Source organism: Myotis yumanensis, unplaced genomic scaffold (assembly GCF_028538775.1).
Source record: "Myotis yumanensis isolate MYYU_CA2020_CCGP unplaced genomic scaffold, mMyoYum1.0.hap1 SCAF_1, whole genome shotgun sequence".
Classification (NCBI taxonomy): Eukaryota; Metazoa; Chordata; class Mammalia; order Chiroptera; family Vespertilionidae; genus Myotis; species Myotis yumanensis.
Genome location: NW_027223752.1, coordinates 32,168,266 through 32,194,059, shown reverse-complemented (window position 1 = coordinate 32,194,059; position 25,794 = coordinate 32,168,266). Strand labels below are relative to the sequence as shown.

The 25,794-nt window shown below is 40.7% G+C and overlaps 1 protein-coding gene across 13 annotated transcripts in view; it reads left to right on the top strand.

Moving 5' to 3' along the window:
- The window catches only part of SIPA1L1 (signal induced proliferation associated 1 like 1), a 433,934-nt gene that overhangs the window by 92,316 nt on the left and 315,824 nt on the right, over nucleotides 1-25,794 (top strand). For 10 of the 13 annotated variants that reach the window (XM_070417284.1, XM_070417279.1, XM_070417271.1 and 7 more), the window contains one exon: nucleotides 6,839-6,940. The exons of the other annotated variants lie outside the window; for them this stretch is intronic. The gene's annotated coding sequence lies outside the window, so the exon portion shown is untranslated. The remainder of the gene's footprint in view (nucleotides 1-6,838; nucleotides 6,941-25,794) is intronic. 13 annotated transcript variants of the gene reach the window in all.

Genomic DNA, 25,794 nt, shown 5'->3' with positions numbered 1-25,794 from the left:
CGGATGGTTCATCTCTCTCTCCCAGGGGTCCGGGGGCAGTGAAATTTCGGGATGCTCTCGCCTACTCTGAAGTACACCTCAGGAGGGATGGGGAGGCGGGAGGCTGCTGCAGAAAGAACTTTACCGCCCGCGCCCCATCTGTTTCCAACTTCCCTCCTGACCTTAAAGAAATGTGCGAGGCTCTCCATCGCTCCGCAGCATTTCTAGGAGGACTAGTGAGCGCGTTGGGCAGGTTGAAATTGCATCGGGTTCACCGTTTAGAAAACATACAGGCGAGGGAAATGGCTCGCTTTCAGGAAAGCGTCGTTGCTATTCCTTTTGAAGGGAAGCATTTGGGGACTGATGGCTCCTAGACGGCATTTATCTTATAGATTTTATTTTTCATGACGGGAGGCAGCAGTCACTGAAATTGTTATTTCCTGCTTAACGATTATATTTCTAAACTGGGAGCCAGTGATGCGATGCAAATTTCAGAGTAAAGGTGTCGACTTTCATCAGGTTCCAGGTCTATCTGGATGAACTGGGGTTGGCGTTTCCTCTATAAAGCAAACCTCTTTCATGTTGAAACTCTGACTCAGACTCTTAAAGCCATTGTTTTATACTGGTACTCTGTGGGAGTTCAGTGTCAACTTTCTCCTGTTTTCTCATGTGGAATATTCGTCCTAGGAAAAGATTCTCTGACTCAATTTTTTGGAAAAGTACAAGATTAAGTCCTATGGATCAATTCTCGGTAGCTTAGTAACGGTATTTTTTTATTTTTATATAATCTTGATTTAATGACTTTTACTTTTTACTTTTTTGAAAGCTGCAATTAAGCCATTTTTACGAGGATGGGAAAGAAAGCTGATGGGAATAATATAAACAGTGGTAACAGTAGTTTCAAATAAAAGGTTTACATAAAGCAGTTTATGGTCACTGATGTCTCTAACTATTAGATGACATACCAGTTATTAACAAGAATATTAATATTAAAGCATTTTTCCCATGGAATAAATTATTTCCACTAAAGCATTAGCAATTAACAATGCATTTAAAATAACTTGGGTGGTGATTTGCATGTAAATGGTTAGGGGCAAAATAAGAGCTTTTGGGGGATGAATGGTTTCATGTGGCTGACGATTTATTTTCTTATCTCATTATGCTTAAGTAAAGGACTCTTGAAGTTGACTGTATCATTAGATTTCTCTAGTTGACTGAGAGAACAAGTTTGGCAAGTGGCTCAAGACAGTCAGTAGGTGTTGCTGTTAGCTTCTCTGCAGTTCCTGGTACTGCTCCTCGAATCTGAAATTGCAGTTCTGGTGCAATGAACTTAGATCTGAAGTGTCAGGCAGTGTTAGTTGTGACTTCATTGTAGCATTCCATGGCAAGATTGACTTGAACTCTTGGTAATAATTTCAGTGCACCTCACTGAAATTGTATATTGAGATTCTTTTAACTCTATCCTTTAATTATTCTCTTCTGGCTTTTGCATTTGCTTTTGTTTTGAATTAGGTGTATAATTTTGGTGTCTCCCCCTACCCCCCATTTTAAAACAGCTTTTTAAAAACTTCTTTCTGGTAACTTCATTGAAGTCATAGACTGCAGATTGCTTGAGATTAGCAATTCAGTAGATGTTGGGGGATCTTGGCTGACTATGAGTTGAGAGATAATGTATTTTCAAGTTTGAATTTTGAAATAAATTCCTATTCTCTATCTCTTTGAGCTGTGAAACAGGAGCATGAGAAGAGTTAGAACAGTATGAGATTTCCCAAATCTTTCGCATTTAGAGGAAAATATATAGTGATTAATGATAACATGATTATGTGTTTCCGTCAGTCCTCACTGTTGTATTATAATTTCTGTTGGTCCACATCAGTGCACATCTATAATAATAAAAGCGTAATATGCTAATTAGACTGGACAGCTGAACAACCTTTCGGACGTCCTTCTGGACGTGAGAGCCAAGGCAAGCCACCGCGGCTGCGAGGGCCCAGCCCCTTGCACGAATTTCATGCATTGGGCCTCTAGTATAAAATATGAATAGTCTGAAGATTTTCTCATGATATCTCAAATTTCGCTCACTGACCAAATTGGACTTTCTCTGAGGAAGACAAATAGACTCATTCCCATTAATATAGAGTTAGAGCTCTGTTCTTCCTTTTGACTCAAATCACAGAAGTTCATATCTCAAATTCAGACCCCTTTGCCCCCATAATATCACTATATTCCTAACCTTTTGAGAGTTGTGGCAAGTCAAACAGTATTTGGTGAGTGCTTCTATCTGGAAGGCATGCTCTTGGATTCTGTGTTTCCCAATGATAATTACAGTGTGTTCCTGCCTCAAGGAACTTCTGTGCAATGGGGCCTTTTGTAGTAAACTTTCCTGGTTTGGTGCTATAATATCCTGATGCCCCCATGAAGGTCTTGCATAGCAGGCAATTATCTTTGAATTTTACCTTACTTAAATTAATTTCTGAAATAATTTAATTAAAAGTAATTTTCTGAAAAATAATTTTGAAATCATGATATACTAAAGAATTTGTTCTCAGAAGGTCTGGGCTTAAATTTTCCAGGTATGGGAATCTTTTTTTTTTTTTTTTTAAATCTTTATTGTTCAGATTATTACATTTGTTCCTCTTTTTCCCCCCATAACTCCCCTCCTTCCAGCTCCCACCCCACCCTCCACCCTCACTCCCCACCCACTGTCCTCATCCATAGGTGCACGATTTTTGTCCAGTCACTTCCCGCATCTCCCACACCCCTTTTCCCCCCAAGAATAGTCAGTCTATTCCCTTACTATGTCCCTGATTCTATTATAATCACCAGTTCATTCTGTACATCAGGTTATTTATTCACTTGATTCTTAGATTCATTTGTTGATAGATGCATGTTTGTTGTTCATAATTTGTATCTTTACCTTTTTCTTCTTCTTCCTCTTCTTAAAGGATACCTTTCAGCATTTCATATAATACTGGTTTGGCGGTGATGAACTCCTTTAGCTTTTCCTTATCTGTGAAGCTCTTTATCTGACCTTCAATTCTGAATGATAGCTTTGCTGGATAAAGTAATCTTGGTTGTAGGTTCTTGGTATTCAGCACTTTGAATATTTCTTGCCATTCCCTTCTGGCCTGCAAAGTTTCTGTTGAGAAATCAGCTGACAGTCGTATGGGTATTCCCTTGTAGGTAATTGAGTCTCTTTCTCTTGCTGCTTTTAAGATTTTCTCTTTGTCTTTTGCTCTTGGCATTTTAATGATGATGTGTCTTGGTGTGGTCCTCTTTGGATTCCTTTTGTTTGGGGTTCTCTGCGCTTCTTGGACCTGTAAGTCCATTTCTTTCTCCAGATGGGGGAAGTTTTCTGCCATTATTTCTTGAAATAGGTTTTCAATATCTTGCTGTCATCTCTCATCTTCTGGCACTCCAATAATTCTGATATTAGTCCGCTTAAAGCTGTCCCAGAGGCTCCTTACACTAGCTTCACACTTTCGGATTCTTTTTTCATTTTGCTTTTCCAATTGGGTGTTTTTTGTCGAATCTTTGGTTTGATTCTTGTGCTCCTCTGGTCTGCTATTGGGTATAATATTCTTTATTTCAGTCCGTGTATGCTTACTTTCTAATTTCTTTATCGTAGCATCGAGGGTCTCATTAGTTTTCGTGAGGCTCTGCACAAATTTATGGCAAGCCCTCAAAATTGCGATTCTTAGCTCCATATCCTCCATTTCTGTCATGTTTTTTTGTCTCCGCATCTTTTATGCTTTCTTGGTGCACCCCCTTGTGGTCTCTGTGCGCAGTCTTGTTCTAGCCAAGCCTTAATTGTTGTAGTTAACACTAGAGGGATTTGACCACCAGGCCGACTGGCTGTAGGAATCAGCTGTTTGGAAAGCGTCTGTCTTCTGGGGAGGCGCTAGTCCAGCCCTTGCCTGAGGCGATCGGCAAATGGCTCTGCGCAGGGTTTGGGCGGGGCGGGCTCAACAGGGCGGGGGGAGGGAGCAGCTATGGCCGCTCTCAGTTCGTCCCCAGGGGCTCTGCCTCTCTGTCCCAGCAATCGCTGCAAACCTCGGAGGGGCCGTAGCCAGACAGTCCCGCTTCTCCCGTTTGAGTCTGGGTCCCTAGAGACTCGCCCGGATCTGTAGCCCAGAGTCTGAGACTCACTCCTGAGTGAAAACGACAACCGCGCCCTCAGCCACCAGCCCGCTTTGCGCGCGCACCGCCGCACCACCGTACCTTTAAATTTTCCACACTGCGCCTCCTCTGTGCATCGGAATGCTGTTGTTTTTGCTTCTAGTTGAAGAGTCTCTCCTCAGCCAGCCTTCCTGTGGTTCTGGTTGATGTCCGTTCCGACTTTTAGTTGTATTTTTGAAGTGGTTGTTTACGGCGGCAGTCTCCGGTGTTTACCTATGCCGCCATCTTCGATTCTCAGGTATGGGAATCTTGAAAAATAATTGAACCTTTTTCTCAACTGTCTTTCCAAAAAACTTCCTTCTGCAGAGATGGGCATAATACTTGCCTCACATCTTTGCTGCAAAATTGTGTGAGTTACTTTGTTAACCATAAAGTCTATTTGTGATTGTATTTTCTTGGTGCTAAGCATATTCATTGATTGTAGGAGCTAGAAGGAAGTTTGAGTAAAAATCATTTGGCCCATCCTCCCCATTTTACAGATGGTTAACTGAAGACCAGGAAGTCCAAGGGATTTGTTGAAGGTTATACAACTAGTCAGTGATCAGGCACAATGCTTGGAAGGCGGGTTGTCAGAGTTAACTCTACTTCTGCTTCCTGGTTTGTTTTTTCCTACCTTAAAGCCTATTAAATTAAAATTTGTTTATTACTTTTTCCCTCTCACACTTAAGGGTTCAGTGTTCATTAAATGTCTAAAATGAGAAGTAGCAAAACTTAAGGAAACAAAATCTATGTAAAGGTTGAAAAGCTATGAAAACAGCATTGATGTGGTATTCAGTAACTAAGCTTTAGTTAAAGTTACTCAAATTCCAAAGTAATGGAAAAAGAAATTATGAGTTAAAGTATTTACGTGGTAGAGCCTGTAGGCTTGTTTTTTTTTTGAGAAAAGGAATCTTTGTTAACTCAGAGCACAATGTACTTGTATGTTCTTTAGAGAAGCCAAACTTAATTTATTCTAGTTTACCATTTTCTTCTCTTCTTAAACTTATTTTTCATTTGTAGAAGAAGTGGTTGTATCTTCCTTATTTCTGAAACAGTGGCAACTTTTGGACCTTCTCTCAGCTACCTGTAAGGGTAACCAGAGGGCAGGGGTTGAGGGTGGGGAGGATCAGTCAGGTGGAAGGATAACTGCATAGAAAACAGGAAAATGTTGTAGGAGCTTCCTGTTGAGAACGTGACTGATTTATATAGCACTACCCTACCTTCCTCTGGGGTAATCTGAGCCAGGAGACAAGAAACATTCCTGCCAGTTGGGTGACTGCCTTTTAAATGAGGGGCTCTCCCTGTTCCGGGCAGGGTTAGGCGTTATGTTATTCCTTCAGTGCTCACACAAAAATTTGTGTCTTGTTCCATATACAGTGCTATTTAAAATATAGGTGTTTCACTGTTACTTGAACTTGACAATCTAACCTTCTCTCCATTGCACCTCTACTTTTTGGTATGGGAAATAAATTGGCCTCATTGGATTTTTGCTTTTTGTTGTTTTTTTCTTTTAAAAAAAGGCAAACCAAAACAAAGCCCATGCATGTACTCACATTTGTACTTTGTTTTTCAAAGGTTATACAGTTTACCCTTGAACAACACGGGTTTGAACTGTGAGGGTCCAATTATACACGAATTTTTTTTTTCAATAAATACTGTGACTATATTTGCTCTTCCTTATGATTTTCTTAATGATGTTTTCTCTAGCTTACTTTATTATAAGAATACAGTATGTAATACATGTATCATACACAGTATGTGTTGACTTTATGTTATCTAGGCTTTGGGTCAACAGTAGACTATTAGCTAAGTTTTGGGGGAGTCAAAAGTTATAATCAGATTTTTGAGTTCACGGGGGGGGGGGGGGTGTTAGGGTCCCTCACCCCTGCATTGTTGAGAGTCAACTGTATATAAGTTAATTACTCTGAGATGAAGCTCATTTATTCTTCCCGTAGGCTCTCGATGAGCCTTGGAGTGAGTCAGAACTATAAAGACTCCCTTTTGTTTGGCTTTCTTAAACACAGATGATTTGGGTGAGGGATGGACTAATATCATAGGGTTTGTGTCATAGGGTTTGTGATCATAAGGGTAAGACCATCTATCTGGTGGATCTTTTGAGGATAGAGGCCAGTCCACATCCACCTTCTCCTTTTATTCTGGCCTAAGGAGAGTAAGGTAAATCCAGCTGAAAATAGAACATGAGTGTTTTCTTGATGCTCTAGAGCAGGGATCCTCAGACCACCGTCCACGGGCCACATGCAAATACAAATATTGTATTTGTTCCCGTTTTGTTTTTTTACTTCAAAATAAGATATGTGCAGTGTGCATAGGAATTTGTTCATAGTTTTTTTTTTTTTAAACTATAGTCCGGCCCTCCAACCGTCTGAGGGACAGTGAACTGGCCCCCTGTTTAAAAAGTTTGAGGACCCCTGCTCTAGAGAGAAATTACACCAAATGACACAGGGGACTGTCAGGGGCTTCCTTAGTAAATAGCAGTGCTTGGTGGGTGTGCCACTGAGTCAGGGAAGCTGTTTCTTTGCCTCTGGAGGTCTGTGATGAGAATGTTCAGCCTTTAGATTCTAATTTGTTACTTGTCATGTTGCACTAAGTTCTCCCTTTAATGAGGATTGTAGTATGCCTAACTTTAAACGGAGAGAAACGGGCAATTGCATAATGTTAGATTTCCTTTTTTTCAATGCAGGAGAGGCAGGAGGAGAATGCACGCTTGTGGGAGAATGCCTGCTTGGAGAGGGACAGTTACGTTTGTACAAACACAGGGGTCACTCAGAGGCAACTTGAGCAGGTAGGACATCCAACCCAGGTGGCCACTGGATTCCTTTTCTCCTCTCTCCTCCCCCAGAGTAGGTTCAGGTTAAATGAATTTTACAGACCCAGCAGTGAATTTTGGTTATTCCTCTTTTCTCTGTCCACTTTCCCCACAAAACCTTTTACCAAAGTTACAAGGATAGTCATTGATTAGATTTTGTGGTTCAGCGTCTTGCTTCCTTTTAGAATGAGTTCTGAAGTTCTCAGAATAAAGCTATTGAGAAACAAAAAGCCAAGGGCTATGTGCCTAACCGTCATGTTCCTATAATCAAGACTTGACTGTGATCAGTATCTTTTACTTTGACTCCTCTATTATTTTTCTGAAATTCATCCCCCCCCCCCATATTCTCAATTATTTGCCTATGTAGGAATTCTAGTTTGATATATTGTGAGATCCTTGCATTTCCTCTAACAGTCTTATTTCCCAGAATTGATTGACTATTTGTCTTTCCAGGTTTATTTTTAGTTCTTAATGCTTGCAGAGAAGCAACTGATAATTGAACTGTGGTACTGCTGCCCTTTAAGAGAGAGTACTTATAAGAAAATGCCTCTAAGATATGCAATTATAAATGACTAGAATGTTCTAAAATTTTCACCCAATTTGACTAACTTTTATTGCTTAGTTCACTGGTATGTACCTAGGGAAAAAATGGAAAGCAGTATTTCCCCCTGTTTTTGCAAGAAGTGTAAGTTTGTGACTAGTCAGAAGCATACTATTTGGAAGACTTCAGAAACACATGTTCTTAGTCTTGAAATGAGGGTTGGTGTGTAAGCTGATTTGACTCTTCCCTAACCATCCTTCCGGCTGCTCCAGTGGAGACCTCAGAAGGTTCTGCCAATATACTTTGCCAGAGTCTAACTTCTGAGTAGCTGGTTTTTCATGTGTAAAGAGAGTGTACTCAGTGTGTGTATATGTGTTTGGGGTGGGGTTTGGCTCCTGGTTTGCCCTTGGAAAACCTGTTAGGAAGGTTTGCTCTGGCTGAGCCTGAATGTAGTTTTCTAACCCTGTCTCTTTTCCAGTTTTAGAAATGCCTGTGATTCTTCAGAGTCTTAGTGTTACTGTATGTTATGTTTTAACTTAGGATGTTAGTGCTGATCCTTTGTAGTAGGAAATGAGGTATAACAATTGCATAAAACTGTTTCAGTAGAGCCCTGGTTGGTGTGACTTGGTTGGAGCATTGTCCCATGTACCAAAAAGTTCACAGGTACAATTCCTGGTCAGGGCGCATACTCAGGTTGCAGATTCAGTTCGGGCAGAAGTCAACCAATTGATGTTTCTCTCTCTCTCTCTCTCTCTCTCTCTCTCTCTCTCTCTCTCTCTCTCTCCCCCCCCCCCTTTCCTTCTCTCTTCCTCTCTCTAAAATCAATACAGATAAAAAAATAAACACACACACACACACACACACACACACACACACACACACACACCTGTTTCCGTAGATAAATGATTATGGAGAGCTGTAGGATTCACAGATAAGACTTATTACAAGTCCTGGAACCTCAGCCCAGAAATGGCTTTCAGTGGGATGGTTCTGAGGGCCATTTTCAAGGTATGTTTAAAAACAGTGGTTTTCAGTGCCTTGGGTGGGATGTGCTGGGGGGAGCAGTGAGCACTTGATGGAGAGGGTAGAGAATCGCAGTGACCGCTGGGGCTTTTCTCCCGGGGAGCATGCTAGATAGCAGGTGAATAGATGGTTTGAGATTCTGTTATGCTTCTCCCCCACCCTCTTGAGAACATAATGGATTTTATACCATTTTTGGATTTTTGTTTGACAATAGGCAGATAAGTAGTGGACTCAAACCAGAAAGCAGCTTCCTGGGGGTTGTAGAAACGTCATTTCTGATGGGTGAAAAAGAGAACCCCCCTATCCTCTCTCTGTACAGTCTCATTGATTAAAAAAGACGAAAGATAACTTGGAAGTAATTTGGAAATGACTGTCAACAGCTAAAAGGGCCAGGCTGCTTAACTCCTGTAGTGGAGGTAGGACATGTAAATCCAATTTGGAATTGCATGTTGGCACTGACTTTGTATTGGGGTAAAAAACGTAACGTAAAGTTTACAGTCTTAACCATGTGTTAGTGTACATTGAGTAGTGTTAAATATATTTATATTGTTGTGAAACAGATCTCTAGAGTGTTTTTATCTTGCAAACCTGAAGCTGTACCCATTAAGCAGCTGTCTATTTCATCTTCCCTCATCCCTGGCAATCACCATTCTGCTTTCTATTTCTATGCATTTGACTCTTTTAGTGGATCATGGAGTATTTGTCTTTTGGTGGCTTATTTTACTTAGCATAATGTCCTCAAGGTTCATACATACTGGCATGTGACAGGATTTCCTTCCCTTTTAGGGTTGAATAATATTCCAGTGGGTGTATATACCACTTTTGTTTATCCGTTCATCTGCAGATGGACATTTGGGTTGTTTTCACATTTTGGCTATGCCAGTAGTGCTGCTATGACGATGGATGTATAAATATCTCTTTGTGACCTTACTTCCAGTTCTTTTGGATATATACCCAGAAGTGGGATTGCTGGGTTATGTGGTAGTTCTATTTTTAATTTTTTAAGCAGCCTCCATACTATTTTTTTTATAGTGATTGCACCATTTTACATTTCCACCAGCAATGTATAAGAGTTACTTCTCATCCTCACCAACACTTACTTTGTGTTTTTTTAAAAATAGTAACCATCCTAATGGGTGTGAGGTGATAATTTCATTGTGGTTTTGAATTGTACTTCTGTAATGATAAATAATATTGCACATCTTTCATGCACTTGTTAGTCATTTTTATATCATCTCTGGAGAAATGTCTATCCAAGTCTGCCCATTTTTTCAATTGGGTTCTTTGATTTTTTGTTGTTGAGTTATAAAAGTTCTTTATATATTCTGGATATTAATACCCTTTAATAGATATATGCTTTGCAAATGTTTTCTCCCATTCTGTAGATTACCTTTTCATGCTTTTGGATGCACAAAAATTTTTAAGTTCGATGTAGTCGCATTTGTCTATTTTTGGTCTTTATGCTTGTGCTTTTGGTGTTACAGCCAAAAGATCATTGCTGCGTACAATGTCATGAAGCTTTCCCCCTGTGTTTTCTTCTAGGAGTTTTATAGTTTTGTTTCTTATGTTAGATTTTTAATATATTTTGAGTTAATTTTTATATATGTTGTAAGATAAATGTTTAGCTTCATTTTTTTGCGTGAGTATCCAGTTTTCCCAGCACCATTTGTGGAAAAGACTGTCCGTTCCCCACTGAGTGGTCTTCGGACCTTGTCAAAGGTCAGTTGACCATTGTTTACTTCTGGGCTATTCTATTCTATTCTATTCTATTCTATTCTATTCTATTCTATTCATCTAATTGTCTGTCTTTATGCCAGTGTTACCCAGTTTTGATTTTATTAGCTTTGTAATATATTTTGAAATCAGGAAGTGTAAGAGACATTTACTTTTGCGTTATGTATGATATTAAGTAATAGAGAATAGAGAAGTTGGCAATAGGGAAAACAATTCACATAACTTCTCATTTTTTTGAGGGGACTAGGCACAGTTAAAGATGAGGTAACTTGATTTATATGGCAGAATGTATGCAAGACTATCAATTGGCAACTGTTATAATAAGAGCTGTGGGCTAGCACTTCCTAGTTTACAAAGGACTCTCATAGATATTTAGTCCAACGGCTTGGGAAAGCTTCAAGAGGATGATGGATCTTGAATTTATCTTGAAGATTGGATGGGTATAAATACCCCAAACCATCTGTGTCCATTGCATCACAGTACTGTAGGGAAGTCTTTAATGAAAGCCTCTAGTAGCAATCTCAAAATTTTCAATGGGATCAGTTATTTGTTGTTTGTATTTTTTTTTTCCTTGACATAATACTGCCTTTCCTATTCCAATCTAGTTGTTTTCTTATTTTTCATATCTGCTCATTGAATGGCAGTGGGCAGCATACAGAGATAGAGTACTTAGCCATAACACTGTTTTAATTTGTATGATGTGCAAAAAACAAGGAAATTAACCTGGCTGGATTGTATAGAATGAATTGAAGCAGAGAGATTGGAGCCAGAACAGCCAGTTGAATGGCTGCTTCAATAATTTAGGATACCTAAGACCTACTTTCTCACCTTCTTATTAAAACTAGGGGGATAATTTTGGTTGGGTGTATTGACAAGACATTTAGTAGAATGTCTGTGGTGGAAAATGGTAGTTTGCTTACATGTAGTATGCTGCAGTAAAGAGTTATTTAATGGTGAGCAAATAAATGTATATGTACCCGGGTAGGTCTCTAAGCAGTAACTTACTCATTTATCCCATAAATATTTATTGACTCTCACTGTATGCGAGGGGCTGGTGGCCACTTCTAGTGACGAAAGGATAGATACATGATTCCTGTTCTCATGGGGTGGATACTCTTCTAGGGATTTGTGTGGTCCTTTTCAGTGTTCTATCCTCTCATCTGGTTGGATTTTTCTTTTAGTCAAAGGGCACCTGTATTACTTCTGGTATAAAACAATTGTAGTTGAAAATAGCCCCACATTAAATATTCTTTGTGTAGAGGAAGAAAGAAACACTAGACAGTTCTGCCTTTTGGTTTCCAAGGAGATGTCTTGGCTAAATTTGTTTTATCAAGTGCTTTTCTAAGTAACAAATAAAGGAAACTGGCTCTAATGAATCTGGTTAAGGTTTTTCTGAGGAACCAAATAAGGTTTTAAAATCTTGGTTTCTTCTTTCACTCCTACACCTAGAGAATATAGAAACCTCGTTTTGGCTAATTCTGGATTTTTCCAATAATTATCACATCTTAAAAGAGCCATATACCCTTTTTGGATCTTCTTTCATTTGTTCATTTGTTCATGTAACAAATTTTCAATGTGCACTTACGATATACCAGATAATCTTTTCATGTGTAAAAGGAAGAAGGTTGATGTTTGAATTAAGTTTCCTTGAAGGCCAACTGTTAAAATTCTGTGAATTTATTAGTGTGTTTTAGTGAGATTTGGGGGCTTTTTGCATATAGTAGAAATGTTTTTGAAAAAAAACTAAAGAAATAGAAATACAGAGTTTTTCTTTTAACTTTAAAACATTTTAGTGGGAAAATTCTATAATGCTGGATCATTTTAGCATAATTTCACTCAGATCTGAAAAAAAAATCAACATTTTAACTCAACATTGAGAGTCTTTCCTTGAATTTTTGGTAGAAGAAAGTTCTGAATCTAACCTTTCTGCTGTTACTTGTAACACCCTATTTCAGATGATTGATATAGTGCCAGTGTGGGAGATTTAGAAATGCTTATCACCTCTCCTATGTGCTCAATTCCGAATCTTTTGGGGCTCATATCACTTATGAGATATGGTGACACATGTCACGGGGTACAGAAGTCACACTGAAGATCTTAGTAACAGCACTGTTACTAAGATTGTCCATGCTGGCAATTGTCCATGCTGCAAATATGTGAGATTCAGATAGCCCAGTGTGAGTTTTTGTGTCTTTATAAAATGACTAGAGGCCCGGTGCACAAAAATTTGTGCACTCGGGGGGAAAGGGGGTCCCTCAGCCCATCCTGTGCCCTCTCCCAGTCTGGGACCCCTCGGGAGATAACGACCTGCTGGCTTAGGCCTGCTCCTGGGTGGCAGAGGGCAGGCCCAATCCCTAGGTGCAGCCCCTGGTCAGGCTCAGAGCAGGGCCGATTGGGGAGTTGGGGCACCGCCCCCTGTCATGCACAGAGCAGGGCGGATGGGGAGGTTGCGATGCCACCCTCAGTCACGCTCAGGGTAGGGCCGATTGGGGGGTTGGGGCACTGCCCCCTGTCACACACAGAGCCGCAGGGCAATCGGGGTTGGGGCACTGCCCCCTGTCACGCTGATCCCGGTGCCAGGAGGCCTCGCGGCTCCGCTGATCCCGCCCGGCAGGGTCACAGATCCGGGTCCCAGACCGCAGACAGCCTTGCCTGCTGCCACCTGCCTTCAGTATGCAAATTAGCCGCCATCTTGTTGCTTCAGGGAGGGGGTCCCCACTGGGGTGCCTGGCCAGTCTGGGTGAGGGGCTGAGGGCCGTTTTCAGGCTGGCGGACAACAGAAGCTCCAAACCTCTCCTTTTTTTCTTTTTTTTTAAATTCTGGCATTTATTTACCTTCTGTGGCTGTCACTGGAGCTGAGAGCCGGCTTTCTCTCTGAGGCTCAGCTGAAAGCAGGTTTCTGGCCTTTGTTTTCTGTATTCGAAACAATGTTGCGACTCCAGCTCTGAGATCCCGGCTGACTGACAGGAGGTTTCTGGAGTTTTGTTTATCTTCTATAAATGTTACTATGTTTCCAACTGAAGCTCAGAGGCCGGCGGGGAACGTTGGAGTCCACAGCAAGCAAGCCTCCTGTTAGCTTCCAGCTGCCTGGCTGCCGGCCGCCAACTTGGCTGACAGTTAATTTGCATAAGGATACGCTGATTAGCCAATGGGAAGGGTAGCGGTCGTATGCTAATTACCATGTTTCTCTTTTATTAGTGTAGATAATTTCATTTTAATTTGTTGTTAGAAATTCAACAGAGTATTGTTTATGTGTTACAAGATTCAGTTCTGCAAAGTAAAACTTAAAAGTTTTTCCCTCCTGTGGATTGTTGGCTGTTGGGAATCTGGCATCATTTTCACTAAAGAACATTGGAAGATTTGTTGTAGTTCTGGCTCTGTAGCTGGGGCCATTTTTTTCTTTCATTATTGATCAGCAACATTCATTGAGTACCTTCTATATGGCAAATACTGTTCTCATCCTGGATATACAGTCGTGAACAACTCTGGGTGAGATAGGAAGCCACTAGACGGAACAAAGGGGTTTGATCTGACCCCTTTGATGTTTTTAAAGGATAAAATTGCTGTGTAGAAAATAGAATGAGGTGTGTATGTGTGCGGGGGGTGGGAAGGGCGAAGGGAGGCAAAGGTGGAAGCAGGGAGATACTGGGTTCTAGCAATAATATAGATGAGATGTGATGATAGCAATGGTGGAGGTGATGAGAAGTGGCTGGATTCTTGGCATAACCCAAGTGGGGCTAAGGGTGAGACGATGTGGGGTGAAAAAGAGTGGAGTCAAGGATAGTACCAAGGTTTTTGGCTGAATGACTGAAATAGTGGAGGTGCCATTTATTGAAATGGGAGAGACTGGAGGAGCAGGTTTGGGTGGGGAATTAAGTGCTGATTTATACATGTTGGGTATGCGATACCAGTGGATGTGCAAGTGGAGAAGTCAAGTTGGCAGCGGGGTTGGTCTGTTAATCTTCATGAGCTTCAGTTTTTTTCACTTGTGAAATGGGGAAAGAATTTGCCCTTCTCAGAATTCTTGAGATCAAATGAGATAAAAAAAAAAGTTAAAGCTTCTAAAGTTATGTCCTATGGTGGTGATATTATTTCTGGAAAGTACACTGTTACCATCTTTACTTTGTGGTCTCTTTCGAGCTACTAAATTCATAGGCCAGAATGTATTGTGGAAATTTAGCATTTGCCTTCCAAATGCTTTCTCTCCGAATAGATGGAAATGCTTTCTGTGATCCATGCTGTGACTCCTGGGCAGCTTCTGGAAGAACTTAACATTTCGGTTCCTTCCAGGGTGTCGTGGGCTTTATTTTGTCTAAAGACATTGGGCCACTACATGGTTTCAGGCAAAAGTAATTTTATTTAAGTGGGAGGATATTGTAATAGGAAAACAAAAAGGCCCTATCTTTTCTCAAAGTCTTTATTATTTTAAGCTTCCCATAACTTAGCTCAGCTGACAGGTAAGATCTCATAGGTTAGATTTATTGGGGAAACCATTCTCTGTGTGATCCTAGGTTTTTTGTTTTTTTTTTGATTGCTTACAAGCAGGTGAAATATGTTAAATATATATTTGTACCCACGGAATTAAAATTTATTTAAGATACACGTAAAAATGTTGAGCCCTAACCGGTTTGGCTCAGTGGATAGAGCGTCAGCCTGCAGACTCAAAGATCCTAGGTTCAATTCCGGTCAAGGGCATGTACCTTGGTTGCGGGCACATCCCCAGTAGGGAGTGTGCAGGAGGCAGCTGATCTATGTTTCTCTCTCATCGATGTTTCTAACTCTCTATCCCTCCCCCTTCCTCTCTGTGAAAAATCAATAAAATATATTTTTAAAAAATGTTGAAAGCATCAGTCTTACATTTCAATCAATGGTATTTTGAATTTATTAAATGTCTTTCCTTAGAGGTCGTAATCCATAGTTGTTTCCTTAAAATGCAGTATTTGTTGATAATTGGCTTCTTCCCAAAAGTGAGATGTTGTTTTAGGAACATCTTCAGTCAAGAGATGTGGTGCTGATTCTTGGTTCTTCTCATCCATGAGGCAGTTTGAGCAGAAACACTACTGCTCTTTCTTCACTGCCCTGTTCATTTCATCATCCGTCCACAATAGCGATTTTCATCCCGAGAGCTGCAAGAGGCAGCAGGAATTCTTAAAAGGTGCAATACCTGACTGTTTAGTCAGGGGCACTGACCTCTTTCCCCTTAGATTGTCAAATAAAAAGCTGACAACAGCCAGCACAATAGCCATCCAGTGTGAATAAATCAAAATGTACTTTTTTTTGTTGTCAGATTGGCCAAAAATATATTTTTTGGTGTGCCACAGAATTTTAGTAATTACTTTATGTGTACCATGAGACGAAAAAGGTTGAAAAATGCTGATCTACAAGATTCAGTTGGGTATTGGCTGTCTTTGCCCAGGTTATGTGACTTAGAAGGTGAAATTATGTGCCCTTGAGTGCTTGACACATGTTTATGAATAACTGACAATCGTTGGGAACTCTAAGTGAGTATTCTAGGTGTTCAGTGAAAAGAGGGCAGCAATGCCTTTAAGGAGGGAATGTGTCAGTGTAACAGGAGCTATATTTGTTAGGAGATATGGTGGAGGCAGAAATTATTTGGGTTATTCTCTGGTATCTTTCAAATGAGGACATCTCTCTATATTAGGGTTTTTGTCAGATCCTCAAATTTATAAAATAACTTTACTCATCTACTTGATAATTGCTAAGTTATATAATCTTTTACTTTTCACTGAATTGTCTTACTATACATTATTTTATTTCAGCTTCTAAAAAACGGAACCATAGGTATCTAGTGTAATATCACTTGACATAATTGTTGGGAAAAAACCCGTGCCATTGTCTGTCTTTTTGAAGTACATATTATAATATTTAGATTAATTGTAAGAAATAATTTTAAAGCAATGTATATGTTTAAATTTCTATCTTCTTCATGTTTCTAGAAGGAATGTAACTTACTTAGACTTTCTAAAATGTCTTGTAATATTTTCCAAATCGCCTGATGGTTTTTATTTGAACTGGAGTATTAATAGTCATTTTTATGGGGGATATATGCTAAGTTTCTGAAGTCATAGTACCTATTCATGGGTTCGTCAGTTTTTTTTTTTTATAACACCTTTATTGAGTTTTACTTACTATACAATTCTCCCATTTCAGCTGTACCCAGTAGTTTTGAGTACATTTGTAGAATTGTGTAACCATCTCCATAAATAATGTCAGAACATCTTAATTATACCAAAAAGAAACTCCAATCCCCATTTGCAGTCACTCCCATTTCCTTCCAATCCCTGCCCACCTCCCCACCCCCAGTCCACCATTAATCTTCTTTCAGTTTTTATAGATTTGCCTATTCTGGATGTTTTATATAACTTGTGGTATTTTGTGATTAGCTTCTTTTACCTAGCTCTATCGAAGCACATCTAATTTTTTTTAAAGAGCCTAACTTTGGTGTTAATGTTACAGATTTCAGATTCAAAACCAGATATTCCCAGTCTGCTGACACAAAAACTACAGCCTGTGTTGGTACCAGAGAAAATAGGAAAATCACATTACTGTGTGTGTGTGTGTGTGTGTGTGTGTGTGTAGAGCGAGGAGCCACGCGGGTACTAATCCACTGCTTGCCTTATCTTTGTCTGCTTCTTCCTTGAATTTTACAGATACCTCTTAGAAATCATCTCTGATTCTTCTCTTTCTTACCTTTGGTCTGGTCTGGAACCATGCCTTGCTATGTTTTTCTTTTGACTTGATTCTTGTTTTCAACTTCTCTTAGTTTCATTGCCACCATCTAAGAACAGACCCATGACGTTGATAGGTAGCTGTAGCAGTCTCCTTTCTGACCTCCTTGACTCCTGCTGCCCCACCTCCAGTCCATCTTGTCTGATTAAATCTAATGTGTCACTTAGGTTCAGGTGCCACCCTGGAGGAATTAAAGTGGTTCCAGTACCTCTCCACATCAAACTCACACTTTCCTGCGTGCTTTTGTGACCTTTCTCTTGGGTTTCTCCTTTCCTGTTTATCTGATTTCTTTTGCCTTTTTAAGACTTTGTCTCTGCCTTCATACGCTGGGCCTCTGCTTTCTCCTCTCCCCAACTATTGTGATTTCCTTTGAGCCTTTGTTCATTTCCAATTTTGTTCTATTCCATTAAAAATATGTGTAAAAATCTAATAAGTTTCTCACGCATAGCTTCATCTCTCTTATCCCCTTCCCTGCATATCATGCTCCTTACCATTATCTTGTCTTCCTATCCCCATTGATGCCATACCAGCCCCAGAACTCTAGTTTTATGTATATCTTTCTCATCCTTCAAGACCCACCTCTTCACTGATATCTTTCTGGTTTCTATAACTCATCTTGATTTCTCCCTTTGCTGAAATGCTGTTGTACTGTCATATACTTAAAGAGCTTAGCATTTAATAATGCATGATTCATCAAGGATGTGTAGCCTTTAGAAGACTCAGAAAGGACATTGTCTATTGCCAGAAGAGTTGAAAGTCTGTCATGTGGAAAGAGGAGAGATTACCTTTGTCTTCTCAGACTCCATAGGGTAGAACAATGAGTGAATATAGATTTGAAGGAACTTTTCTAGCAGAGCTGCATGCAGGGATGACAGGTATGCACAGGCTAGATCATTTTGGATGGGGTCATTGTAAAGGGCATTCAGATGATTCATGGGGGTTCAATGAGAGTAGCAGTTCTCAGACTCTATAGTGTCACAATCACCTGGGGAGCATGTTAAGTACAGATTCTCAGTTTTTGGCAAGTTTAGATTAAGTAGTCTGTGAAGTTAGGTTTGGAAACTTTTGAGATCCTATGAGTGTTTCTTTTATTTACCAAATATTGAGTGTCTGCATGTGTGACCATGTAGAGTTATGGGTTTTGCCTTCAAAGGACCTAGAGTCAAGGGGGAATGAAGAAGATGGGTGAAACCATGTGATTTCTTGTCAGGTAGATGTGGATTTTTTGAAGATAGGGACGATTTCTCATTTTGTAGGGACACATTGGCATTTATTCTGGGGTGGTAAGCCTGCCGTTTACTGGTTTCTCGTTGTAAAGCTTGTCACTTATATTGTTTATCCAGTTGTTTTCAGACAGCTTAACTTATTGGTTGAAAAGGAGCCGTTCTATCTACAGTTGCTTCATGGCAGATTCAGCCTTTTGATTTTTGTTGTTTCCTACTAATAAATTAACGTTGGCTACCATTTACTGAGTACCCAGTATGCCAGGCACTTCATGTCACATTACTGCTAATCTTTATAACAGGCTGCAAGATAGACATTAGGACTCTGAGTGGGAGCGAGGATGTTGAATTCCTGTTATAGAATTTCTTCTTATAATAACACTAGAGGCCTGGTGCATGGATTCGTGCACTGGTGGGTTCCCTCGGCCTGGCCTGTGGGGATGAGGTCGAAACCCGCTCTCCGACATCCCCCGAGGGGTCCTGGATTGCAAGAGGGCGGTTCTTGGGTGATGCACCCCGGAATCGGGCTCCCTCCTCTCTGGTTCTGGGTGTGTCACCCGAGAACCGCAGCTGCCAAGTCACCGCAGCTCAGCTGCTCCTGCATTGAACGTCTGACTCCTGGTGGCCATTGTGCGTCATAGCTACCGGTTGGATGGTTGAATGGCTGGCCGGTCGCTTAGGCTTTTATATATATAGATATATTGCAGCATCTACTGAGTTGAGAAATTGTCTAGTGCAGTCATGTTTTAGCTGTGTGCATAGAATGTATCTTATTGTTTGGAATGCCAGAAAGCCTGTCTACATATGATAGGGTAGTAATGACCATCACCCTGTTTGTTAACTGGTCATTTGTTTTAAACACTATGCCACACTGATGATAGATGCTCTCAACCCATTTTCCCAATGAAATCCTGGTCTTACAGGTAGATTTAAAAAGAAATTATTTACCTATTAATTTTTTAGAGAGAGAGAGGGAAAGAGAGAGAGAGAAACATGGATTCTTGTTCTATTTATGCATTCATTGGTTGATTCCTATGTGTACTGTGACCAGGGATCTAACCTGCAGCCTTGGCTATTGGGACGATGCTTTAACCAACTGAGCTACCTGGCCAGGATTTACTGGTAGATTTTTAAGCCTGGTATGCACTTTATCATTCATCCGTGTTGAGCCACAGTGGAGAGTCAGGGGCTGTTTATTATATTTTCAGTGATGATCAGGATTTCCCAAAACTGGCATGTGACCCATTTGGTGTGTTCCCCCTCCATTTATCTGTTGTAGGACTTTGGCATGTCAAGGTGACCTCCAGAGTTCTCAGTTAATAATGATCATAAATGTCTTTGCTGAACTTTACCAATAGTTAATTCTACGTTAGGTTCTTTATTTATCCTTATGAAATTCCTGTTAAATAGATACCATCAGCATTTAAAGGACAGTGAAACTGGAGCTTAGAAAGGTTAGTAACTTGCCTAGCTTTCAGACTCCTATCTGTTTGCATTTCTCCAGGGGTCCTCACAGGAGTGATACCATTTCTTTAATTTCTCTCACCTTCTGTTGCTGGCTTTACTGAGAAACATTAAGTGGTAGACGAGTAAACTTATAGGAGAGGAAGAAGAGCAAGTATCTCAGATTCCTAGGGACAATTCTTGGGTAATATGTTTAATTTTCTCCCTTCCAGTGGAGTCAAGTTGATGATTATCATTGAATGTTCTCTCTGACCAGCTGAACTTAGCTGAAATCTGGGAAACAGCCTCATGTTGGGCTCACACGTGCTAGAGAAGTTCAAGGCCTGGAGTTGCAGATGTTTCTAGTACAAATTGCTAGATAAAATGTAAATATCTATAGTTGTGATGAAATAAATATAAATCTTCACAGAGTTTGTAATAACCACAGAATTTTTTTCCTAGTAAGAACACCTTAACTTTACTTCCCAACTGAAGACAAGACAGGATATGTGAGAAATTTATATTCTTGATGGAATTCTTTCTCATTTTGCAGCATGGATTCTGTGGTGAAGTCATCTTATCATTGACTTCCGGTTATGGCCCTAATATGATCATGCTGTCATGAAGTCTGCATGTGCTCTATTTTGAAATAAGTATCTTAAGAGTCTGGAAGCATATTAGAAATATGTAGGTTTTAAAAGATAAGTTGATGAACTGAAGTTAACTAAAAATACAAAAACAGGTGTAAGATCAATCTTGGCAATCAATTGTGTTCTAGGAAGCACTGAATTCATCAAACAGAATTAAAGTTGTTATAGGTGTAGAGAGATCCTTATCCCTGCTGTGGGTTTCTTGTGATATCCCCAGAAAAAGAATTTTCTGAGACTCACATGGGAGTATCCAATATTGTAGAAAGCTTTATTCCAGTGGACTCAAACCCCTGAGTTTCCTAGGTCCCATTTGCCTTTGTCCCCCCCCAAAGAAGAAGTGACTTTAGCACAGCTAGAATCAGAGTCAGTGTCCAGAGTTGTCACTCATGCTGGAGCCAAGTCCAGTCCAGCATCAGGCTAGTGTAGTTTGTGTTCCCATTTGCAGTCCATCAGTCCATTGCATGAGGGGTCCGCATGGCCACATGGCTTGGAGGGAACAAAGAAACAGGAACAAGAAAGCCCCATGAGCCAAGAGAGTGAACTCCTTTGGGGGATTATATATCCCCACATTTTCATGGGCTTGCATTTGTTCTACTCATTTTGGCCCAGAGATCATTGACCAGACTGAGTGGAACTAATGCAGGCCCATGAAAGACACCTGTAGTCACCCCAGCTTCACTGACAGACATCTCCCATAGTCACCCCAACTTCACTGTGCATGTATCTATCTCCTTTGTTGGACTCCTTACCCCAGTGATCTGTGGGGAATGGGCTGGTGGTTACCTGGGGAGTATGAGATTGCAGCTTCCTGGTGAAGTTGCCCAAATGACATGCCTATAATGTCTGGCTTCCCCCTTTGCTCCTTTCCTAAGCTATATAATAAAAGCCTAATATTCAAATCGACTGAGCGGCAGAATGATTGACGGAACAACCGGTAGAATGACCAGTCGTTATGATGTGCACTGACAACCAGGGGGCAGACGCTCAATGCAGGAGCTGCCCCCTGGTGGTCAGTGTGCTCCCACAGGGAGAGCGCTGCTCAGGCAGAAGCCAGGCTCACAGCTGGTGAACACAGTGGCAGTAGTGGGAGCCTCTCCTGCCTCCTCAGCAGCGCTAGGGAGCAGCAAGCCAAGCAGTAAGGAGCAGTGAGCAGGTGAAGTGGGCCTAAGCTGGCAGTTGGACATCCCCCAAGGGGTCCCAGACTGCAAAAAGGTATCAGAGTCACTAGTAAAAGTTAACCTAGTTAACTTAGATCATGGTGAAAAAGAAGAACATTTTTTACTACCTTAACTTTTCTAATGAATTGTGGGCCTTATAGGTTTATTGAATTTATTGTACCCTTCTTTAAGCTTTATGTGTAGGTCATTTCTGCAAACCAAATATTTCAAATTTCTCTTTCCTGTTAAATAAATCCTCAAGATTTTCTGCTTTGGTTTATTAGATAAAGATTGTTGGTGGCGTAATAACATGGCTGGGGTGGTTTTATCTTAATCCCCCGTTTGCTGTAGGATTTAGGCTTATTATTTAATCTTAAGAACAATGATTAATCTTTAGAAGTATTGTTAAGTTTTGGTGGCTGACCAGGGCCACGATGTACCTTCTAAATGGGGCAGAGAGCTCAGAGGCTATTTAAGGAATTCAGTTCTGGGTGCCCTCATTACAGCAAGATGCGCAAGGACCTTAGGCCTGTTCACTGGCCTGTCCTTGACTGACCACTGCAGCAACAAATCACCTTGAGCGGTTCACCTTGTCTTCAGGTTGCAGTCTTTCATGTTTAACTGCTTTGATTATTTGAAAGCTCTCTTTTTAATAATGATATATAATTGCAATAATCTAAGTCCATTAAGGGCATGCCACATTTCACCTTGGTCCACCCACCATCCGTCGGCAAAATCTGTTTCTAAGTATTACCTGAATATTCATCATTCACCCAGCAAAGACTTACTGAGCTGTTTTGTGCCAGGCACCTGCTGTGGATGAGGGACTGTGTTGAGTGCTGTGCAGAAAGTTTAGCAGTTCTCTTCTCAAGATGCTTCCAGCTCTCCAGGGAACTTGGGAAGAATTGAGGGAAACATGTCCAACAGGAGATGAATGAAATTTAAATGTATTGTCTACTTTTTATTATTATTATGAACACATTGCATAAGGCTTTGTGGAAAGTTTGGAAGATACAAGAAAGTCTGAAGAAGAAGAAAAAAGTCACCCATCCTTCTACCACCCAAGTAATACCATCACCATTGTTTTTTCATGTTTCCTGTCTTTTCAAAATGGCTTCTAAGAATAAGCAAATCATAGAGCTCTGTCCAGTAAAAAAGGGCTTTAAGGTGGAATTTGTTGGGGAGGAGGCATGAGGCCCCGGAAAACAGCAGTGTTTGCTCTGTGGGGGACTATGACATCAAACACAGCAGCGTGAGGGAAGGTTTCTGGGATTTCTCCGAAAGAAAACTTTGGGGAAAAACCCCAGCAGCAGTGTCGACCTTAGATTTCTCTGCGCATAGTTCCCGAATTACAAGTGTGTTGTGTCCTAAAACTTTGTAAAATGGTAGTTGGCATTTCAAATGCTTTTCTCAAACATTAATTTTGTTTTAATCTATTCTAGATGCGTAAGACAGAGCCTGCCCTTTAGGACAGGATGTGAGAGATGATTTACAAATTACAGTGTGTCCACTGCATGACCATGGGTTAAGGCTAAGAGAGTTCATAGCAGGAGAAGCAAGAAAAGAAACAATTCTGTTTTTGAGAGTCTGTTAGGTACTAGCACTGTTTATTTTGATATATTGTCTCATTTAATTTCATTGCATTTGAGGAAGGGATTTTCCTCATTTTTCTTTCATTTTTTATTTTTATTTTTTATTTATTTTTTTTGAGAGAGAGAGAGAGAGAGAAAGAGAGGAGAGAAGAGGAGAGGAGAGGGGGAGAGAGAGAAAGAAACATTGATTTGTTGTTCCACATATTTATGCATTCATTGGCTGATTCTTGTATGTGCCCTGATCAGGGATCAAACCCACAACCTTAGCATATTGGGATGACACTCTAACCAACTGAGCTACCCTGGCCAGGGTGATTTTCCTCATTTTTCTAGTTTAAAGTTAGAAAATGGATTCAGAGGCTAAGTTGCTTGTCTGGGTTACACAATAATTGGCAGGCTTTGGGACCAGAGACCTGGGTTCCATCCTACCAGTGTGACCTCAGGTAATTCGTTAATTTCTGTCTTAGTTTTTTTTTTTATTCTTACCTTAGGATATTTTTCCATTGATTTATAGAAAGAGTGGAAGAGAGGAAAAGACAGTAATATCAATGTGAGAGAAACACATTGATTGATTTGCCTCCTGCACGGGCCCTGACTAGGGTGTGGGCCTGGGAGGAGCCTGCAACCCAACCCAGGTACATGCCCTCAACAGGAATCGAACCCAGGACCCTTTGGTCCACAGGCTGATGCTCTATCCCCTGAACTAAACCAGCTAGGGTTGTCTTAGTTTTTAAGGCAGGGACAGTGATGATGCTTAATTCACAAGGTTTTTGTCACCATGAAATGAGACAATGTACATGACGCCCTTCTCACGGTTTGGATTCAGTGCCAGTAGATGGGAGCTCTTAGGATGTTAGTTGTTTGGCAGCACACACATAATAGGTGTCAACTACCCCATCCTTCCTTCTTATAAGCCTCCCAGCTCCTCTGGTTTCCTATTCTCTTCCCTTGGATTTTTAAGGACCCTGACTGAGAGATCAACTTCATTTGGGTTATAATGGTGGGTTCTTGGATTTGTAAAATAAGGTTCATCTGCATATATAGGAAAATCCCATCTCTGGGGTAGCAGTCTTTGTGAGGTCATCCTATATAATAAAAGGCTAATATGCAAATTGTCCCCTAGACTTGAAGTTCCACTGGGAGTTTGACCAAGGGCAGGGCTGGCCTGTCCACCACCCAGGGTCCCTCCCACCAGCTGGCCCAGCCCTGATTGGCCCTGATCCAGGCGGGCCAGCCAGACCCTATCTGTGCACGAATTCGTGCACTGGGCCTCTAGTCCTTAATATTTTCCCTGGGTGTCTGATGGGGGAAGGCTAGGGCTAGGAAAGCCAAGAGCTAAGATGGGGAAGAGGGAAGGGAGCAGAGGGAAGAATCAATTTGGGTATTTTCCTGTTTTAATTTGCTACCTGCCAGCATCAGCAAGGACTGTCCTGTGACCCGGTGTGGCTGGGGTTTGTAACAGTGAGCAGAGATTAAGGGGGCAGGATGGGTACTTCTGTGGTAGATACTTGGTTCTCCTGGCATACATGCTTTTTCATTCACACACAGTTCAAGTCACAGTTTGTTGGAAGCTCTCCTATGTTCAGGGCACTGTTAGTCTTGAGACCCAAAAGGACCATCCATCCTCATGAGAGCAACCAAGTTGACAGATGAGTAACAGAAAATTACAATTTACTTTTTAAATACCAAGGTAGAGGGAAGCTGAGGAAGCTTTGCCAAATTGTATTAAAATTATTTTTCTGTGTTTGCTCCATTACCTTGAAGGCCAGGGCTGCGTCTTTTGCAACTTTGTATTCCCACAGCCTAATCTTGAACTCATCCCTGAATAAATGTGTGTAAGTTCAAAGCTGGTGCAGGAATAAGGTAGTTTGTCAGTGGTGCATTTCAACTCCCTATGTATTTGTGGAAGTCCCAACCCTGTAAATGGAGACATCTGGCTTATTTGTAATTCCACTTTTAGAAGGTAGAAAGTGGAAATTGTGACTGATTCATGCCGAGAATTTGGGTGAAAGTGGCTGTTTCATCTTGGAGTTTCTTCATGATGGAAGAGTCTTAGGGCCTAGAATTTTAGAAAGAGATTTCACAAAGTTCAGAGAAAATGCAGTGTACCTCTAAGGCCAGCAGAACTATGAAAAGGAATATGATTTCATCTAGTTGGATGGAAAACTTTAAGAAACTAAAGTTGTGACTGTAGGATTCTAATCACACTAATGAGCAAAAATGGGGCCCACATCTGAAGATGGCAGCACTGCTATTTAGGGCCATTGCAGAGGAAGCCAGATTTTTGAAGAGTAGCTTTATTGGTATATGATTCACATGCCATAGAATTAGCCCATTTAAAATGTACAGAGTTCCATGGTTTTAAGTGCATTCACAGCTATGTACAACTATCACCACAGTCAATTTTAGAACATCCTCATCACCTCAGAAAGAAACCCATGTCTTTTAGCTCTCACTTCCCCTTCCCCTCCCCTCAGACTTAAGCAACCACTAATGTACTTTCTGTCTGTATAGATTTGCCTATTTTGGGTGTTTCATGTAAATGGAATCATGTAATATGTGGTCTTTTGTGAGCACGTATCAGTTCTTAATTCTTATTGCTGAGTAATATTCCATTGTATGGATATATAACATTTTGTTAATTCATTTACGACATTTGGATGGACATTTGGATTGTTTTCACTTTTTGGGTATTAAGAATAATGCCTCTATTCATG